The sequence below is a fragment of the Paramisgurnus dabryanus genome, chromosome 16 (genome assembly GCF_030506205.2).
Source record: "Paramisgurnus dabryanus chromosome 16, PD_genome_1.1, whole genome shotgun sequence".
NCBI classification, from domain to species: domain Eukaryota; kingdom Metazoa; phylum Chordata; class Actinopteri; order Cypriniformes; family Cobitidae; genus Paramisgurnus; species Paramisgurnus dabryanus.
The window spans coordinates 25,713,717-25,726,804 of NC_133352.1; the positions used below are offsets into that span (position 1 = coordinate 25,713,717).

Sequence of the window (13,088 nt, forward strand, 5' to 3'; positions counted from 1 at the left end):
ATCAGTGCCCTTTGTTTTTCCTTAAAATGCACGCCAGTATGTTTTTAGTAAGGCATTTTTATTCAAACTAGTTATATTTCATAATTAAACTAAGGCCTTGTCCTGTCTTAAGCTAATCCCAGTCTGGGAAACCACCCAAAAGTGTGTAACAGAAGCTACATAGCTCACAAATAGTTCATAAATCTATTGCAATGAATTACATAACTATGTTAAAAAATATAAAAAAATATATATAAAAACGTTTAAGCAATGTATCTCACCTCAGTATAATAAAAAAATGAAATAAATATAAACAAATATACAATATATACATAAATACGCTTTAATATCACATGATTTTTTTATTTAGCCTAGTCAAGGTCCCCCGCAGTACTGCGACGGCCCACTGGGGGGCAGCGGCCCACAGTTTGGGAAGCACTGTTTAAGGCAAAGAATTTATCAATTTATTGTAGAATTGTCCATTTTGGGCATTTCTCAAAGTTAATCAATTAAATAAAACAACGAACAAAATGATAAGCATTTTATATATATAAGAGCAAATGAGTTCATATGGCCATTGATAGCATTATATTTATTTTATTTTCATTTATATCACTGTTTAAGGAAGATTTTCTTGTTTTATTATTTTTAATATTATGGTTTAATATTGTCTGCCCCGTATCCAAAGCTCAAATGTGATAATATTTTATATATATTTTTGAAATACTTTTGTTATACGACTAGTATCTAGGTATTAGGTAACATCACGTGATTAATTCAAACCAATGAGACGACAGCTTTGGACGAGAGTCTGTATAGCTAATGAGCTTGCTTCCGGTTCTCACTGGTTTTGCCTTCACTGAGCGAGCGCCACTTTCTCAGCTATCTCTTGAGGTAAGTCAAATTTCCTCATAAAAGTCTTAAAATTTCACAGGCAGACGGTGGATTAATCAATTTGATGATTTTAAATATGTCGATTGTTAATTTAGATGAGTGTAATATTACTTACGTTTAAACAATAAAGAAATATAACGGATTATCTTCTGCTATCATTGTTTTCTGAGGTAAATTATGCGTTGGAAAAAAACAAACGGATAGTTCAAATAATTGTAGCCTAAGAAATTGTGGCTAAAGCCCATTTTTATTGTTTATATGATTTTAGTTTGATATATTGTTAATGTGAACCGTTAAACGGACGGACCGACCGAACAATTTCAGTGAGGGAAAAGGTAACCGTTAACTTAAGGGGTTGTCAGACACTCAGGCGTCTGCCTGTTTTTGGTAACAAAAATCAACTTAACCGAGGTTATATGGATGGTAGGAACAACCACTTAAGTTGTGTACTAACATATGCAATTATATATAATAAATGCATGGTGTCGTCTATAAAAGAATAACATAACGTTACGTTACTCAAAGCTACAGTGACATCTGCAGGCGAGGCTTTACTTAAATGCCTTGTTTGTTCATGAGTTTTTGACCTGTTTCATATTTTATCATAGTTTTTACGTTCATTTTGAAGTTATGGTAACTTATTTGTTTAAGATACGTTTGTTAGGCGCGAACACGGGAGGTCGCGCCCAGCTTGAGCTTCCGCATTATTAGCACTGTTAGCTCCACTGTTATTTGCGAGAGACGAAAAAATGTTTGAATAAAGAGCCTAGGTAGGGGGAAGTACACAAAATACATGCGTTTTTTTCTAGTGTAACGTTTATTATTATGTTGGAGGCAATTCCTCAAAATATACTTTATAAAATATACTATTGTAAACAGAATATGGTTGGTATATCAACCATTATGATTTGATAATAATGTATGTTTTTTTTTCTCTTCCCCCTGTACTTTTGTTACATCATTTTTTGCTGTCTAGACATTTTTGTGGTAAGTCATTTATATAACAATCTCTGTTGCAACATAATACTTTTTTTCTGAACAGTTAACCTTGCACATGATATTTTAATAGTAATGTTTAATTTTTCTTTCTTTTGCTCTTTTGAAAACATTTAACTGCTTTAGCTAAGTAAGTATTATTTTTGAATGTCAAATTCTTACTAAATTTACAAGTTATGACATATTTTATTTAGATATTTAGTGACCATTTCTTTTTCTTCTGTTTGATTTTCTCTAGACCTCAGCCAAATTCCTGGTTTTGCTGGGCAACAGCACCCATTTCATACAATTTATTATAGCGAACCCAAAGGCTCTTTTCAGAGCCATCCACATTGCGTCACTGGTAAGTCATTTTCAATTACTTTTGAATCAGTAATTGCCTAATGACATTATAACTTTGTTTTTCTGTTAATGTAACAGATATTGTTTACCAATGTTTATTGTTGTTTGTCAGTTTTGGCCATTTCAGCATGTTTGAAATAGGGGTGTAACGGTTCAAATTACTCACGTTTCGGTGCGTATCACGGCTTAGGGTCACAGTTTCAGTACACATTGGTCATAACAGGCTGCTTTACAAAAATAAAAACCTAAGCCGTTTTTAACCTCTGCCAAAATCAACATTTTCACTTAAGAGCACTTGTATTATTATACTATATACCAGCTTTACTGTGCAATTCAATATGAACATAAAATAGCTTAGAACACTGGGTTACTTTTTATATTCTATGCCGCTATCTTCAAGTTTTTTTTTTGCAAGAAGATAGGTTTGTTAAAATTCAAACACAGAAGGCAATTTGTGCTGTTTCTGTCTCACCTGCGATCGTGTGCTATCAACAAAACTCTGGTGATGACGCGTAAAGCGACTCGTCATATTAGATGTATTGCCTTAGGCATACAGCACTTGCGAATTTTACAGTTTTGTCCACATTTTCTTGAGCATCGCTGCTGCAGTAGACTTAAATGCAGCTGGGGATGACTCTGTTAGCGTCTTTTCTCCTTCGTTTGCCGTGCTAAACGGTCTGTGAAACACACAAACACGCGAGGATGAACTGTGAGGTTGGCAACAAATTTGCATACTTCGAGTTGATTGGACAGGTACTTTCACCATAACACATGCAGAGATTATTCAGAACCATACATTAGCTTTTTTATACATCGTTTTTTCACCAAACTATAATAGAAATGCGTGGTCGAATTAAACATGGTGCCCGTGCGTCCCGAACTGTGGGCGGAAAACAGGACGATTCGATTATTTACCGAGAAGAACCGTTACACTCCTAGTTTGAAAGTAAAACTGACTTTATTGAAGATGTACTCCACCTTCAGAAATAAAAATGATAGATTTTTTTACTTAGCCCCATCTAAGTCATCTAAGGTGTTTATGCCTTTTTTTCATCAGCTGAACACAATCAGAGTTCTAATTATTAATATCCTGGCTCCTTTTTGCTTTGTAATAAGTTTGATCATGGACCAAACATTTACGATCTCAAAAAAGTCCATCCATCCATCCATCATTAAAGTAATCCATATACAACCCAGTGGTTTAATAAATGTATTTAGAAGCAACGTATAAGGTTTATAAGAAAAAGTTTAGTTCTGAGCACTTTTAGTGATTAGTTACATATACGTAATTTTATAAAACAAAATCAACTATAGATTTAAATATAGTGGTATGTAAAATCTTATTGGTTCTTGTGTTTCATCATGAGTTGTGACAAAACTGACAGTCGTTAGACACTAAATGTTTTATTGTCTGTTTATTTAAGGTATGTTTTGTAACTAAAAGGTCAAAATATGAATTGTTTTTTTATTAACCCACTGGATACATTAAATTTTGATTACTTTAATAATGGATGGATGCAGTTTTTGGAGCTTCTAAACATTTGGTCTCTGATCAGAGCCATTACAAAGCAAGGAACAGCCAGGGTATTATTTAATATAGGTCTGGTTGTATTCAACTGAACAAAGAAAGACAAACATCTTGGATGACAAGGGGGTGAGTTAAAAAATTTTTAATTCTGAAGGTGGCATTTTACAGTTTAGGTTCTATTGTGTTGCCTGATGCGATAATTTATTAAATTAACAATCTTTACATTAATACCACAGGAAAGGGAACATTTTGAACAGGAATATCATATAATTAATTGTTTATTCTGAAGCATATGTGACTAACTCGATCATTTTGGGTACGACTAAATAAGATCAAGACTTAATTTTTACCAATTATTATAGGACAGCAGAAACACTGAAGTTTGAATGACATTATACTGCACATTGTGGACCTTTTGTATTTAGACACTATTTAGACCCCCTACACAGTTCAATTTTGTTAGGTCTCAATCTGATACTACAATACCCCCCCCCCCCTCTTATTATTAATCTGCACTCAGTACCCCATTATGAGAAACTGAAAACAGGATTTTGGAAATGTCTAAATGTATTTAAAAGAAGAAAAAAAACTGAAATTATTCAGACACTTTACTTGGTAGTTAGTTGAAGCACTTTTTGCAGCAAGTACAGCCTCGAGTCTTTTTGGGAATGACGCAACAAGCTTTGCACATCTGGATTGAAGGAATTTCTGCCATTCTTCCTTTTAAATCCTTTCAAGCTCAGTGAGTTTGGATGTGAACTGTCGGCTGACAGCCGTTTTCAGGTCTCTCCAGAGATGCTTGGTGAGGTTGAAGTCAGGGCTTTGGTTGGTCCACTTCTCACATAGTTGTCCCTAAACCACTACTGTGTTGTCCTTGTTCTTTGCTTAGGGTCATTTTGATAAGGTTTTAGTGAGGATATCTCACTGGACTCGAGTCAAGGTGTAGAAAATCTCGGCATTGATCAACACAAATAAATGGCACCTAAATAAAATTTCTAGTGTTATCGCAAAGGGTCTGAATACTTAAGTAAATGTGAAATTATTTTTTTCCTTTAAAACATTTTACAGAAATGTCTTAAATTCAGTTTTCACTTTGTCATTATGGGGTACTAGATGTTGATTAATGAGAATGATTTAAATTCTTTTTTTTTTTGAGTCAGAAGATTTTAATTAGGCCTTGAAAAGCTGCATCTGACATGGGACTTTTATTAACACACCCCCAGGTTCACAGACAAGGTTTAGTAAAACACATCTTAAGATATGCCAGTGCTATTGATTTGTCTTATGATACACACCAGTAATGTCTTCTTCAAAGGAGTGCTTTTTAAAGATGCTTAATAGGCTTGTCTGTGAAACCAGTCCACAGTGTTTAATATTGTGACAACTGCATTATCTTTGGAAAGTAATATAATTTTAAATTCTTGAGGTATATATAAATTATAAAAAGGATTAATGCAAACATAAAACATTTGCAAATAAAGTAAAGGGGTTTAAGTACTTTCTAAATACACTGTAAATGTGGTCATGCCTACTTTGAACTAATTTGTCGTTTTTGTTGATTTTGTTTTTCCTAGATTGGACATCTAATTCATCTTTGTAAGTAACAGTTACATATTTCACATTTAAAGCATTAGTTCATCTTATGTTTATCAGCTTACCCCCAGGCCGTCCAAGATGTAGGTGAATTTGTAATTTTAAATTCTTGAGATATATATAAATTATAAAAAGGATTAATGCAAACATAACAAATTTGCAAATAAAGTAAAGGGGTTTAAGTACTTTCTAAATACACTGTAAATGTGGTCATGCCTACTTTGAACTAATTTGTCGTTTTTGTTGATTTTGTTTTTCCTAGATTGGACATCTAATTCATCTTTGTAAGTAACAGTTACATATTTCACATTTAAAGCAATAGTTCATCTTATGTTTATCAGCTTACCCCCAGGCCATCCAAGATGTAGGTGAATTTGTTTCTTCAGTAAAACACAAATATAGATTTTTAACTCCCAACTGTTTCAGTCTGTCAGATGTATAATGCATGTGGGTGGTAACAAAACTTGATAGAGGAATGTACAGACAAATCCAAATTAAACTCTGCGGCTCATGACGACAACTCAGGCTATGTTTACATTAATGCGTTTATCCTTTAAAACGCGTTACTTTTGCTACGTTTACGCCTTTCATCTACACTACATCACCGTTTTCGACCCTCATAAACGGATTCGTTCGCAAACGCTGAAGACCCTGTTTTAGTTTGAGAACTCAGACGTTGCTCTGAGTGTAAATGAACGTAGACGGAGTCTTATGTAAACGAACAGCTGATGTTAACGTGACAGCGCATCATTTTCAATGAAAAAATATTTTTATTCAGGTAAATGGAGGTTTGCAACGGAGGTTTTGCCAAAAATAGTAGGCTAAACATCTACCAACCAGCTATTATAAACGCTATATCGGATTGTTTTAACATGCATCCTTATAGATAATGACAATGTCTGTTTTATATTAATGTTTGAGTATTGTTGGGTTTAATGTGTTTATGTTTTGTTTAAATTTAGTTAGCTTACGAAAGATAGACTGTAATTTTAAACGCCATATAGGGCGTTGCAAAGGCCAATATGAAGGGAGAATTGTAATGGGTCAGACATTATTTTCCAGTTTAATGTAAGTTTTGTTTGCTACTTTAAAATGAATTTCGTTTCAGATAAATTGTCTCTTAATTTTAATCGATGTTTTGTTGATAAGTTTTGTGAATATAAATTAATAAAAACAATAAACTCAACGTCATTAATATAATGCTTGTTTAGGCGCTTGCGCTTTTATTTGTGTGTTGCTAGCGGAGGACGTGCACAGACCTCGCACACTTTTAAAAATTAATGCAATAAGCATTTCGGGTAGGCTAAAGCAACACTTCACCTCTTACTATGTTTGATTGAAGTTTGCATTTGCTGAAATTTATTTTTGCTTCAAGTTTGCTACTGTTTAGTACTGTTCACTTGAATGCTTTCTTTTTAAATCATAAAGACCTTTCTGTTTAGTTATAAAATCAAAATTAACCTATTAATCATATTAATATGTTGTAGGGGGGAGATAGAACAGTATAAATGTTTATGTTTTGTTTAAATTTAGTTAGCTTACGAAAGATAGACTGTAATTTAAAACGCCATATAGGCGTTGTAAAGGCCAATATGAAGGGAGAATTGTAATGGGTCAGACATTATTTTCCAGTTTAATGTAAGTTTTGTTTGCTACTTTAAAATGAATTTCGTTTCAGATAATTTGTCTCTTAATTTTAATCGATGTTTTGTTGATAGGTTTTGTGAATTTAAATTAATAAAAACAATAAACCCAACGTCATTAATATATAATGCTCGTTTAGGCGCTTGCACTTTTAGCTAACGTTATTCTGTGTTGCTAGCGGAGGACGTGCACGGACCTCGCACACTTTTAAAAATTAATGCAATAAGCATTTCTGATAGGCTAAAGCAATACTTCACCTCTTACTATGTTTGATTAAAGTTCACTACTGTTTAGTACTGTTCACTTGAATGCTTTCTTTTTAAATCATAAAGACCTTTCTGTTTAGTTATAAAATCAAAATTAACCTATTAATCATATTAATATGTTGTAGGGGGGAGATAGAACAGTATAAGACTTTCCCAAACACATTTTTATAGGTTCAAAAATAGTGTCTGTTATAGTTGCCAGCAAAGGACCCATGTATGACTTTTTGTCAATATCGCACACCCCTAGGCTGCGTAAACGCGCAAAGGTAAGCTATTATTAGAGTAATAAGTTATTTTACACTTTTATGCGCATGCCCAGTTACATGATTGGTCATGTTTCATGCGTTTATGGTCGTGTATAGTGTGTATGAAGATTCTTTTTAAAATGCCAGTATAAACGAGGATCGTTTTCATTTTAAAATGCCGTTTTAAAACGCAAATGCTCTAATGTAAACATGGCCTCAATGTCCTAAGACATGAAACGATCGGTTTGTGCAAGAAACCGAAAAGTATTTATATAATTTTTTTACCTTCAATACAGCACTATGCCTAAAGGAGTACGTGTGTGCACATCTTCTTCTTGGTGTTTAAGGGTGGGTTGCAAACCAACTTCATAAGAGCATACCGCCACCTACTATATCGGTGCCCCGTATAGTGCTTATGCACCCTCATGCAGTGCACCCGATACAATAGGTGGCAGTATGCACATATGAAGTTGGTTCGCAACCTGTTGGTTCAGTTTTATCTCTTAGGACATTGATGTGTCGTCACGAGCCGCAGAGTTATTTTTCTCTATCAAATTTTGATACCATCCACATGCATATTCACTGAGAGACTGAACGGTTGGAGTTAAAAATCTACATTTGTGTTTTACTGAAGAAACAAAGTCACCTACAATTCGGATGGCCTGATGGTAAGCTGATAAACATAAAAATTTAATTTTTAGACAAACTATTGCTTTAACAATGGGGGAGATATGACTGGGATTTTATTAAAATAATTTTCCTAAGGCTGAATAATATTACTCAACATAAAATTTGTACAGATTAAAAAATTACTACATATCACATACCTGCCTGTCAGAATATTGCGCATTACATGCCCAAAACATAAGATCATACATCGTCCTGCTGTCTAGTCAATCTGAACACAACAAACCCATGTGTAGTCACATCCTTGTTTCTGCCAAAATGGCAAAGCCAATATGGTTTAAAGGTAGCATCTAGTAACTGCAATGCACAATTGATTTTCACTGCCTGGTTACTTTATGACCTCATGAAGGAACATACACTATTAAATTTAATCAGCAGTTTGCATGGAAATATGAAAAATATTAGAGGTGTGAATCTTCACTGGTTCCTCGATTCGATTCCGATTATTAAGTTAACGATTCGATTCAATTCGATGTTACGATGCATTGCATCCTTTTTTTTATTACTGCACATTGCTACATTTATATTGATGAATGTAAGAAGGCAGATACAGTATGAAAACTCCTTTTTATTTTGTTGTCTTTAAGAAGTATACTAAAGTATACTACTTATTAGGAAACAAGACAAACTTGTTCTGTAAACAGCAGACAGCAGCAACATTAGGAAAAACTAAAAGTGCATAAAACTGTCTAGTGTTTTTTAGTACTTAAGTACTTTAAGTGCATTTTTTATCACTCGTGTCTCACAACCCTCCGGCATTTTTTCTACCGCCACATACCGGTACGCGACGAATGACGTCATCAGGCTATAATCGATTATGGGTTATTACTGCATCGATGCAGAATCGTCCACCCCCGCATCGCGATGCATCGCACAATCGATTAATTGTGACACCCCTAAAAAATATTATATGATTTTAAAAGAAGAAATCAGAGTCAGTTTGTGTCATACACTTAACACTCTGTACAGAGCATCAGCTTTTGACTGCCCCACCCTTAACAGAATGGACATACAGACTGGACCTATATTCTGTGTAACCAAGATAATATAATTCAGCCTTTTCAAAAACTGATATTGGAGTGTATTTTTAATATGATCTTAATACTTTGAGTTTAAAACAAAATTTTTAACTTATTTTTGTCCTGCAGTATGTTTTGTACAATTAAGTATTTACTGTTAATCATTCTGTAATATGCGTGCTTTTTTTGACTTTAGAATGTAACTAACTTGTTTTTTTTCTCTTTGTGTTGTGTGTGTTTGTTTTGTCCTGTCCTGACCTTTATATACATTTTCTTTCAAACTTTTATCTTGCTAAAATCATTGCTTCTCTTCTACTCTGTACTTTTACTTCACAAAAACCTGGCTGCACATTTCAAAACGTTGCTGCTTTGCTTGCTTGCTTGCTTCCTCTTCAAACGCAAACTGCATTTAAACACTGCAAAACATGCAATGCATACCCAAGCAGCTTGCCTCTTAAAAACTGCCAGGAAACCCCAAAAAAAACCCACAGATTCAACTAAAAAAAAAAAGCCTATAATTTCTACCCAAAAAAAACGACCCATTTTTTTTACCCCACCCAGCCAATCTGTTGCCCTAACCCCAAAACACCGACTTTCCCCAAAACAGAACGTCCCTTTAACTTTTTGCTTTGACAGAAAGAGTGAGAGCAGAACTACCTACAGCTCCAGTGTGCCCTGCTGCCTTGAGTGTCTTCACAAAGCAACGTTGATTAGAGGACTGCGTTGGGAAATCAACACCATCAACACACACAATAATTTACTATAGTTTTAAAATTACATAATTTCCTATAGTCTTTTAGACTGCTTATAACAGATAATACACATTACAGTACTTTTAAAAGTCATTAATATATCAGTAAAAAAAAAATTGTTTTAGCAAGTTCATCTTTGAAACGTATTACATTTATATCTGAGTCTTTTCACATTTGCCTATACTCTACTAATTAATTGCATTAGTAATATTGCCTTTGGTTATCATTTCTGTAAAATATTGAGGTTAACAGTTCAACAGTTCCATTGCTATAGTCTTGTGTGTTTGTATATCTAATTTCTTGACTGTTTTAACGGTGAAATTTTAGTACAGTACTTAAATATATCAGTAAAATATTCTAAGTTTGACTGTTGTTGTAACTGCTATTTGAATAGACTACATTTAAAGGTCATTAAAATATTTTGGTTTGCCAAGTTCCTCTTTGAATCTTACCACATTGTAACATTTACCTTTATTAATTGATTGCATTACTGATATTGCTTTTGGTTAACATTTTTGTACAATATTGGGGTTGACAGTGTTTGACAGTATAACAGTTCAATTGCTATAGTTTAGTGTGTTTGTATATTTAATTTGTTGACTTGTTACTGAAATTTCAGTCCTGTACTTAAAAAGCTAATTAATATATCAGTAATATATTTACAGTTTGACTCTTGTTGTAATTGATATTTGAGTGCAGTACATTTAAAGGTAATTAAAATATCAGTAAAGTATTTTGGTTTGGCAAGTTCATATTTGAATCTTACCACGTTGTAACATTTGCCTTTACTAATTGGTTGCATTACTGGCATTGCCTTTAGTTAACATTTTATAATTCAGTGAAATACAAAGGGTTGACGGTATAACAGTTACATTGTGTGTATGTAAATACAGTAGGTTGACACTTGTTACTGTGGTATACTAGCATAACGTATAATAAGCATTAATATTCATTGAGTGGGTCTTTGTATTTGTTATTAAGGTTTTATCCGGAAAATTTGCACTTGTTTAACATACGAAAGGTACTTTGCTATAAACAGATCTTTAGATTTCTAACACCTGTTCCATCGTCATGCCACGTAAAGGTAAACGAAGTGAAGCCCAGAAGCAGCGCAGAAAGGTAGAAGCTTCACTGTGCATTAACTCCGTGTCAAGTGCGAGTGACGTAAGCCCAGACGTGCTCTCTGTTACGGCGTCCCACTGTCAAAGTGACCCGAGGTACGGTATTTATTCGCGAGGGCAACAATGCACGTGCAATTCCTTAATGTTCCTCGCGGTGCACAACGAACGTAATGAGCTGAACAGTTTGGAATTAGATGACATTTTAAAGAAAGGCGATGCTTTGTACACTCTTGTCAAGCAAACACTACAGAGTAAAGGACAATTTCGGAGTAATTTCCTTGATTTTGATGAGCTACCGGATAAACTTGAGACAAACTTGTGCTCTTACAACATCATTAAACATGGCCAGAGGTTTGGATTACTAAGAGATGCACCTGCACTAGGCAGCTATGACAACCTCGAGAATACTCTGCAATGTCTCAGAAGTGAAATCAGCAACTGCCTGTTTTTGTGTGGACTTTATTGTGTTGCTTTGTTTAGAGATCGCTCAGGGAGGTTTGGATTTTTTGATTCACACTGCAGAACACCAGATGGCATGTCTACTAATGATGGCACGGGTACTGCTGTAATGTTGACATTTTCACGTTTAGAAGACATGATAGAGAGACTGTTGCTGTTGTTTCAAGGGTGTTTCCAGTTAAGCGATAACGTGCAATTTGATCTGCTGCCAGTATCATTCACAAGCACAACAGTATGTACTGATGTCTCCATGGAGTATCTTGATAACATAGAGCCGTGTGTAGCATCTCAAATATCTGAAAAACAATTTCTGTCCACTAATGACCAATGTGCACCTGCTGCATCGTCACAACAGCAAAGTCAGGTAATAAATCCAGTTCAGTGGCCAATCAACATAACAGATGAAGTTGAAATGGAGATTCAAACTACTGTTACTGACAATTTGGACAGAGACAAAAATGTTCAATTAAATAAACTTTCTCATAACATCTCAAAAGATTCCTCAATTCAAATTATATTGTCAGATCCAAATGATCACTGTTTGGAAACATCCGACTTGAATCAACAATCAAAAAAGCTTAACAAATCCAGAAGGCGCAAGGATTACAAGATAAAATGGCACAAAAAAAATGATTTAAAACAAGATAGGAAACAGACAAAAAAAACTGAGCATTACAAAACAAGTACAGAATACAAGGAAAGACATTACCAAGCAAAGAAGAACCGTTATCAAACTAATACGTTTTACAAGGAAAATCACAAACAAGCCATTAAAAACAAATATAAAAAATCTGAAGAATATAAGAATAAAAAAAAATTGGTGCTATTATGAATTACAGGAATAACGAGGAATATAGAAATAAAAAAAAGAGAAAAATAATCAGCAGTTACAGTAGTAATGCACGATTCAGAGAGAGACAAAAAAACTATGTCATTAGAAATTACATAATGGATCAGCATTTTAGAGAGAGACAAAAATCCTATGTCATAAGAAATTACAGAATGGATCAGCATTTTAGAGAGAGACAAAAATCCTATGTCATAAGTAATTACAGAAATAGTGATAGATTTAAAGAAAAGCAAAAGAGGTACATAACTGATAGATATTCAAGAGATGCAATTTTCAGGCAAAGGCAAAAAGACTATTACATAAACCGGTGCAAAATAGATTCAAAATTCTATGAACAAAGAAAGGACGCGTTTAAAAAACGTTATCAACACGACTCACTCTTCAGGTGTCGCCAGAAATCATATCATCTATTCAAAGCTAAAGACAGAATGTCAGCACTCAAAATACTTCACAAGATAAACTGTGCACAAGACATACAGCACAAATATAAAGTAATTGACTGTGTGCGCCAGGCAACACAAGTGTTTAGAAATAACCAACCTGTTGAAATACAGAATCCAGTGATATTAAAGGCATTGCAAACTTTCAGAGACATTATAAAACAGGGACCAACATATATATGCACATGCTGTGCAAGAGCACTCTTCTCAAATCAAGTGCGCACCTGTGATCGTGAAAGCTATCAAAAGAATCCAACAGTTGTTTCACTATGT

General features: G+C 34.1%; 1 long non-coding RNA gene across 1 annotated transcript; it reads left to right on the top strand.

Annotated features, from left to right (window-relative positions):
• Nucleotides 1-1,644: 1,644 nt before the first annotated feature.
• Nucleotides 1,645-10,678, top strand: LOC135748506 (uncharacterized). The gene is made up of 5 exons (XR_010532093.2): nt 1,645-1,999; nt 2,108-2,212; nt 5,314-5,335; nt 5,595-5,616; nt 9,637-10,678. It is a non-coding gene; the product is annotated as an uncharacterized lncRNA (long non-coding RNA).
• Nucleotides 10,679-13,088: the final 2,410 nt, after the last annotated feature.